This window comes from Bombina bombina, chromosome 6, assembly GCF_027579735.1.
Source record: "Bombina bombina isolate aBomBom1 chromosome 6, aBomBom1.pri, whole genome shotgun sequence".
NCBI lineage: Eukaryota > Metazoa > Chordata > Amphibia > Anura > Bombinatoridae > Bombina > Bombina bombina.
The window spans coordinates 1,081,465,440-1,081,473,926 of NC_069504.1; positions in this window are offsets into that span (position 1 = coordinate 1,081,465,440).

Here is an 8,487-nt window from a genome sequence, read left to right on the forward strand (position 1 = left end):
GGGGGCCTCGGTTTAGGGGTACATAGGTAGTTTATGGGTGTTAGTGTACTTTAGAGCACAGTAGTTAAGAGCTTTATGAACCGGCGTTAGCCCAGAAAGCTCTTAACTACTGACTTTTTTCTGCGGCTGGAGTTTTGTCGTTAGATTTCTAACGCTCACTTCAGCCACGACTCTAAATACCAGCGTTAGAAAGATCCCATTGAAAAGATAGGATACGCAATTGACATAAGGGGATCTGCGGTATGGAAAAGTTGCGGCTGCAAAGTGAGCGTTAGACCCTTTCCTGACTGACTCTAAATACCAGCGGTAGCCCAAAACCAGCGTTAGGAGCCTCTAACGCTGGTTTTGACGGCTAACGCCAAACTCTAAATCTAGCCTTTAATTTGGTGTGTGTGAGGTTGCAAACCGAAAAATATGCTGTCGTAAGCAATTTTATCGACTGCTTCCGATGGTGTGATATACCACACTATTGAAATATTTTTGTATCCCATAGAAAGTATTAAAAGCCGTTAAATGCTAATTTACACCAGTTTTCCAATGAAAGCACAAAGCGCTAATACACTGTTGGAGGCTGTCAATACATTGGAAAATATTAAACCCAGCTCAACTAGGTGTAAAAGAGGAAATATTTGCTTTTTGAGTCCTTCTTCCCATTGAAATGTTTAAACTTGCAAATAATGCAAGTGTTTCAATATAAAAATGTAATATGCAATATTTATTGTTGTCCTATGTATAGGAATAGTTGCATTTATGTTCTTATGGAATTATTAATATGTATTTGCATACAAGAATATATGTTAGCACAAACTAGACCTATGCCTAGGGCAGCAATACATATTACATATATTCATAAAGTACAACATGCAATTATAATAAAAAGTAGTAATTGCTTATAGTTAAAAATATGTATTACAAATAAGTATATCTTTGTTTTGTGCACAAAGTATTTCAATGGAAACCTGGTACTAAAATAGAACTGTAAACTACTTTTAGCTGTCAGCAACTTAGGTAGGTAGCGGCTCCATTATTTATGGCTCAACGGAAATGAGCCCTAACTTTTTCTCTTGGTTTTCTTTGTGCAGGAGAAGCATTGCACCTCTTGGAGCTTGATGGTAATTGTTCGCTGCACACAAATGCCTCTTGTGATTTGCTCACCAGATGCATTCAGCTAGCTTCCATCAAGCAATAGGGAAATAATAAAATACTCTAACCCATCACAGCATTATCTTTACCATTTGTCAGTCCCTTTAAGTTACAACTGGTGAAATAGATTACAGATTTACAAGTAAAAAGAATTTTCATTTTGTTCTGCCCCTTTAACTAAAAGGCACCATTCTTAGAAGATTATCACCTATTTTAGTGCACTTCCTCAAAAAGGATTGTCACCTATGACCTGGAACCAGACCTGTATTAACTGTTTACAGGGAGATTCTAAAAGAAATAATCTGTCCCCCTGTACCATCACCCATACCTCTGTACAGTCGCCCCACTGTTATAGCTTCAAGACGTTCTGAGGTCACTCCTAACCTGCAAAAAACACAGTTTGCCCCTTCAAAATTGCTGAGGTTGGCTGGAATAAATTAGTTTAAATCTGACTACTGTATCTGAAAATATAGGCAACTTAATTATGTTTTACTGTATAATGTCTATTTTTAAATAATTTCAACAGTGATACCTTCTATATGCAGCATTGAAGCAAATGTGAGTTTCATGTATAGGGAACCATTTATTATCAAATCCTGGAGAGACAAGGTTCATTGCTTGGAATCTATCCGCCTGACATCCATTGTGCACAGTTATCATTGCACACACAACCAATTTTGCCAAAACAGGGCTTTGTCAGTCGTCCTGGTTGGACCTGACTGGTATGATTTAAGAAGCAGCAGTCTTGCAAGTTTACATCACTAAGGCTTTAAAGTGTCAATCTCAGCATCACAAATGGAGCCAATAGAGTAAAGGGTGTGAATTCTATAAGTTCCTATAAAACTAGGCTTGCTACTTGTGGCTCTTGCAAGTTATGAATTTCACTTTTGAATTGGATCCTGCGCTGCAAAACAAAACAACTTTATGATAAAGAAAAACACTGTGCAAATTCTCCCAAATACCCCTCAAAAAAGATGCTACTTACAAATGTAGACACCCACTGGTTCTATAATAGCAGTGACTCAGTTCACTGCACTTCCATCTACAGGAACACTTGAATGGTGATAAGAAAACCTGAAACACTGAAATGTAATAATCACTGTTTCCAAGTATCACACTCCATACGTAGTTGTGAGTTAAATAAACTTTTGGATTGGTTGAAAAAAGTGACATTTATTAAAAGAGCATATAAAAAAATACAACAAAAATAAGTCACTACAACACTCAAAGGGATAGGTCAAACTTTAATACACACCTTTAATATTAGACACTGGATATTTTGTATATATAACTCCCATAACTAGTGCCATTTGAATAATATATTTTTTATTAATCCTATTTTTCTAGATTAATTTTTGAATGTGAACCATTGTATGACAAGATCAATCTCACCAGAGCCATGAGTTTTCTTGAATCAAGGCCTACGAAAATAAATAAATCAGATATAATATTTGCATGCTTCATCTGATATTCAAAGGTCAACATTCATTCTATAAAAAAATTTGAGCCTCAGAATGTATGTCAAGGGGAACATTCATTCTGATATTCAAATTGCAAACTCCTGAAATGTTCTCCATTCCTATTATCATAATATAGAAAGAGCTGTTACAAGAGGATCATCCAAGTTATCATGGATGTGCTGCTCTAAAAACGTTAAGAAATGTTAAGTGAAACAAATGTCTTAAATTGCAATAGGTGTAATATTATAAGATCGAAAATTATATTCTTGTCCCTTTGAATGGGTTAAATTTGTAAAAAGAAAACCAGGCAGCATTGTATCTCTTTTTGTATCATTCTCCTCCCATGCCTTCCCGTTTCTTTGTTGTCTCATTTTATGTTACACGCCTTTCATGAAGGCTTTCGTTTCTCCTTGCATGCACCGCTACCTAGATAAGCCTTTTCCAATCAACTGCATGTTATCTTGTGGCACTGTTAACTGGATATAAATTAACAAAGAGCAGTCGTATCTTATCACCAGGAAAGAAGAAATTCACATCAGAAAAGCAAAGCACAATAGGAAGCATTTATATTCTGAGACTCTAATTATGTTCACACTTCATATGCTGATGTGATCAGTTGGCAGAGCTCTCCAGATATTCTTCCTTCTTGATAGAGAAGAAGCATAAAATATCAAGCTTCAACCACTATTAATGGGTTTCAGAGCTTTAATATCCTAACAATATGCTGGGTATTTATAAAGTAATTGAAGGGATATTAAACTCAAAATTTAATTCCCCATAACATTTTCAAAAAGACATAAAAGTTAAAATAATTTGGGCATTTCTGTTGCCTTTCTACAGAATAACATCTGTCTAAAATGTTAAAAACAAATTAACATTGTTTGCTGCAACTGTTTTTCAATAGCTAGACTCACCCACCACTTATTTAGAAGAGCCAATCTGGGCTTTCTTATGCAGACAGCAAGGCTAGCCACATTCATTAAGTTAGTGTAACGTGAATTGTTTTGCAGTTGTTTTCAGTTACAGTCTATTAGGGAAGGATTTATAGCATGACTAGCCTTGAGAAGTCTGCAAGGTCATTTACAATGCTGCAAATTAGAACATCCACATTTATTTATAAATGTCCTGTGGATGGGTGAAATAAGAAATGACTTTTGGTTTATCATGCATTTATGATCATTTTGTTGTTTACTGTCCCTTTATTTCTGTTATCAGTCTGACCTCTTTCACTTGCTGCATTCCGTGACAGCATACTGATTACATACATAACATACACATGACTTGAGCACTATAAGGTAGCAATTTGCATCAATATTTGGGATCTTGTACACATACACATCCCTTTTAAGGGCTATTTGTAGTTTAGTTTTAGATTATTTTTTTTTATTTAGTGGTGGTTTTTTTATTTTGAGGTTTTAGAATAAACATAACTCTTTATTTTTGGTAATTTGTTATTTTTTGTAATGGTAGTTTTTTGTAATGGTAGGGTTTTTGTAATGGTAGTTTTTTGTAATGGTAGTTTTTTGTAATGGTAGGGTTTTTGTAATGGTAGGGTTTTTGTTTTTGTAATGGTAGTTTTTTGTAATGGTAGTTTTTTGTAATGGTAGGGTTTTTGTAATGGTAGGGTTTTTGTAATGGTAGTTTTTTGTAATGGTAGGGTTTTTGTAATGGTAGTTTTTTGTAATGGTAGGGTTTTTGTAATGGTAGGGTTTTTGTTTTTGTAATGGTAGTTTTTTGTAATGGTAGGGTTTTTGTAATGGTAGGGTTTTTGTAATGGTAGTTTTTTGTAATGGTAGGGTTTTTGTAATGGTAGTTTTTTGTAATGGTAGGGTTTTTGTAATGGTAGGGTTTTTGTAATGGTAGGGTTTTTGTAATGTTAGTTTTTTAATTTTTGGTAATGTTAGTGGGTTCTTTGGTAATGTTAGGTTTTTTTGTAAAGGTAGTTTTTGTTGTTCTTTATTAACAATAGAGATCATAGACATAAGAAATATATAGGCGTTATGTGGGAGTTTCATGGGCGTTTCATGAGAGTAATATATATTTTAATGGCAAAACATTGCTGTGAATTGTTAATTTTAAAAGCGCTATACTCCATGTTAGATGGACCTTTTCATATCAGTGTCACCAGATTTTCCTTGTCAAAACATTTCTATTGTAAGAAATCTAGTGAATAATTTACTTCAGCATTATTTGAAGTGTTACAATTTTTGTTTAGTGACATTGAGTTGTGTAGACATACTTTAAAAACAGCCTCCCCTTGCCAAGATTGGAGATATCTTTGGATGTTGGAGGACATTTGCTGAAACAGCAATATCTATTTTTCCGAAGGGAAACACATTGGACTTGTCAGAACAGAGAGGGTCAGTCTACGTTCTTTTAAAATATCGCCGGACCCACAGGGCAAAAAGGAAATTTCTCTTGGTTCTGACAATGTTTTTATCATCAGGGCCTAAGGTGATGTAAGTTTGAGCACAAACATTTCATTCATTTATGTTGATTGATATTTATATTTAATCTGTAGCCTGTAACTTTAGCTTTTATTAGCTCTTGTAGCTTATATTAGCGCTTCTGCCTTTGCGGTTATTACAGTATCTTTATTACCCAGAACATTTAAATGAGCCAAAAAAGATTTGCCCGTACAGACTCTTTGAAACATATCTTGTGTGCTACCTGGCAGTATGATTGACCTATGCTCTCTACTGCATAGCCCTTCCCCTAAAACCATGTAGGTACAAATCCCCCAATCCAGCAAGCCAAAATCCATTTTTTTTTAATTAATATTTTAAAAATTAATATTTTTAAAAAAATTTTTTTATCAGAAAATACTATTTTCCCTGCCTGTAAGTCACAATCTTCTCTGCTTGTGTCTTTGTTTTGTTTTTGTTGTTTTTTTAGTTCTAAAATGCAAATAATAGTCTATATTTATTTAAAACAACAAATATTAAAGTTCTGATTACAGTGCTGTAATATCTTTCTGATGGAACTAGGCATACATAAATAAAAAGAGAGAAGCGCTCAACCTGAGAACGAACAATAGTTCTATGGATAGTTACCACCCAAGAAGCAGCCTCTTTTTGAGCAAAAAGAGACTGCTTCTTGGGTGGTAACTAGCCATATAACAAGCTATTATGCTATTGTTCGTTCCCAGGTTGAGCGTTTCTCTCTTTTTATTTATGCAAATTATGACACTTAAGGAAGTCTCCCTAAGTGTGATGCGGGAATCCAGACGTGGACCCAATGCTCAGTGTGCCTAGAGGGATATGGCTGCACCTCACTGACGAGGCCAACAATAGGCCGAAACGTACGTCTGGGGTTTTGCTGTTTCTCTCATTCAGAAAGGGATTGTCTGGTATTTCGGGGCTGGACTGTACTGTGAGGTCAGGATCAGACTGATATGCTTCAGGAAAGTTCTTCTCTGTGAAAGGCATATGTTGAGCAAAAAGAGGCTGCTTCTTGGGTGATAACTAGCCATATAACAAGCTATTATCCTTCATACTCCACATCCAATTGCTCTCTTCCTCCTGTCGCAACCACCTACGCAATATCGCCAAAATTTGTCTGTTTCTGAGTGCTGAAACTACTAAACAGCTAATCCACCCCCTGGTAATCTCCCGACTTGACTACTGTAATAACCTACTAACTGGCCTCCCTCTCTCCTGCCTCTCCCCTCTTCAATCCATCCTAATAGCAGGCTAATATGCTAATCCACCTCTCCCGATGCTCTGTATCTGCTGCACCTCTCTGCGAGTCCCTTCACTGGCTCCCCATCCACAGCAGAATTAAATTCAAAATTCTCATCCTGACCTACAAAGCCCTTACCATTGCAGCCCCCCATACCTGTCCTCACTCATCAACAAATATTCTCCAGCCATCCCCTAAGATCCAACAATGACCTGCTCCTTGCATCTTCTACCATCACCTCCTCCCATGCTAGGCTGCAGGACTTCTCTCGTGTGGCACCAACCATCTGGAATGCACTTCCTAGAGCTGTCAGACTCTCCCCTAACCTTTCCTCCTTTAAACACTCCCTAAAGACCTTTCTATTCATGGAAGCCTATCTCCAAATCAGTAACAAATTAATTCCACTTGCCTAACTGCTGCCCCATCTAACTCCACACTAACATCATTCTCACCTTTGCAGTCACCACCTCCTGTTTCTCACCCTCCTACCATCTAGATTGTAAGTTCCCATAGGAACAGGGCCCTCAATTCCCCCTGTATTTGTTTGTTAAACTTTGTTTGGTGTCTTTTATATTGTATTGTACTGTACTTTTATCTTTGTACCCATAGACAGCGCTGCCGAATCTGTTGGCGCTTTATAAATAAAGAACAGTAATAATAATAAAATAATTATACTATTGTTCGTTCCCAGGTTGATCGCTTCCCTCTTTTTATTTATGCAAATTATGACTCTTAGGGAAGCCTCCCTAAGTGTGATGCAGGAATCCAGCTGTGGACCCGTTGCTCAGTGTGCCTAAAGTGATATGGCTGAACCTCACTAACGTCGCCCACAATAGGTCGAAATGTAAGTCTGGGGTTTTGCTGTTTCTCTCGTTCAGAGAAGGATTGCCTGGTATTTTGGGGCTGGACTGTACTGTGATGTCAGGATCAGACTGATATGCTTCAGGAAAGTTCTTCTCTGTGAAAGGCACATGTTGAGCAAAAAGAGGCTGCTTCTTGGGTGATAACAAGCCATAGAACAAGCTATTATGCTATTGTTCGTTCCTAGGTTGAGCGCTTCTCTCTTTTTATTTATGCAAATTATGACACTTAGGGAAGTCGCCCTAAGTGTGATGCGGGAATCCAGACGTGGACCCGTTTGCTCAGTGTGCCTAGAGGGATATGGCTGCACCTCACTGACGAGGCCCCAATAGGCCGAAATGTACGTCTGGGGTTTTGCTGTTTCTCTCGTTCAGAGAGGAATTGCCTGGTATTTCAGGGCTGGACTGTACTGTGAAGTCAGGATCAGACTGATATGCTTCAGGAACGTTCTTCTCTATGAAAGGCACATGTTGAGCAAAAATATGCTGCATCTTGGGTGGTAACTAGCCATAGAACAAGCTATTATGCTATTGTTCGTTCCCAGGTTGAGTGCTTCTCTCTTTTTTTATGGGAACTATGTATACAACAGTATTAAACAATTATATAAAACTACAAAGTTGCATGTATAAGCTGTATTATGACATGTAAATATTGCCTAAATTAAATAACAAATTGTCCATCCCTTCTCAAAACTGTCCAATTTTGCAGATACAAATATTCCAAAGTCCAAACTATTTCAAAATCTAAACCTTTTCCTCTCCCAAGCAATTTGGATAAAGGGTTTTCTACCTGTAAAAGGAAGCATCAAAACCACAGAACTAAAGGGAGATAAAATGGTTGGTTCTAATGAAAATACAAAAGTCATGTGTGAGTGTGAAGGATAACAGTGTAAGAGGTATGAAAGAAGGGTATATGGTCATGAGAGAGATAGAAAAATGCAAGCGTGGGAAAAAAGGGAGAGAAATATAACTCAGCAAATAGGCAAGTGAAGGGGAGAAAGTAAGTGAAAATGAATAAAGACAAAGGAAAGTCAAGGTATTAGGGAGAGGTAGTGAGAATGTTAGAGGCTAGTATGAAGAACGCAAATAGAAAAGGAGTGAGATTAGGGTTGCCACCACGGCCATGTTTTCCTGGACACTTATGTGTTACACATGCTGCAGGGTGTGCAGAGGGCAACATGCATAGCATACCTGGGATGCGCAAATTTTTTTATATTCTGATTCATATGTTAGAACGAATGTTATTGTCAGAACTCCCCTGCTCTAGGTTAAGTAATGGGCTCATCCTCAAATCTCAACCTCCTTTCCTGTTATAAGCTCTGCTCACCTTCACACAGGTGCTT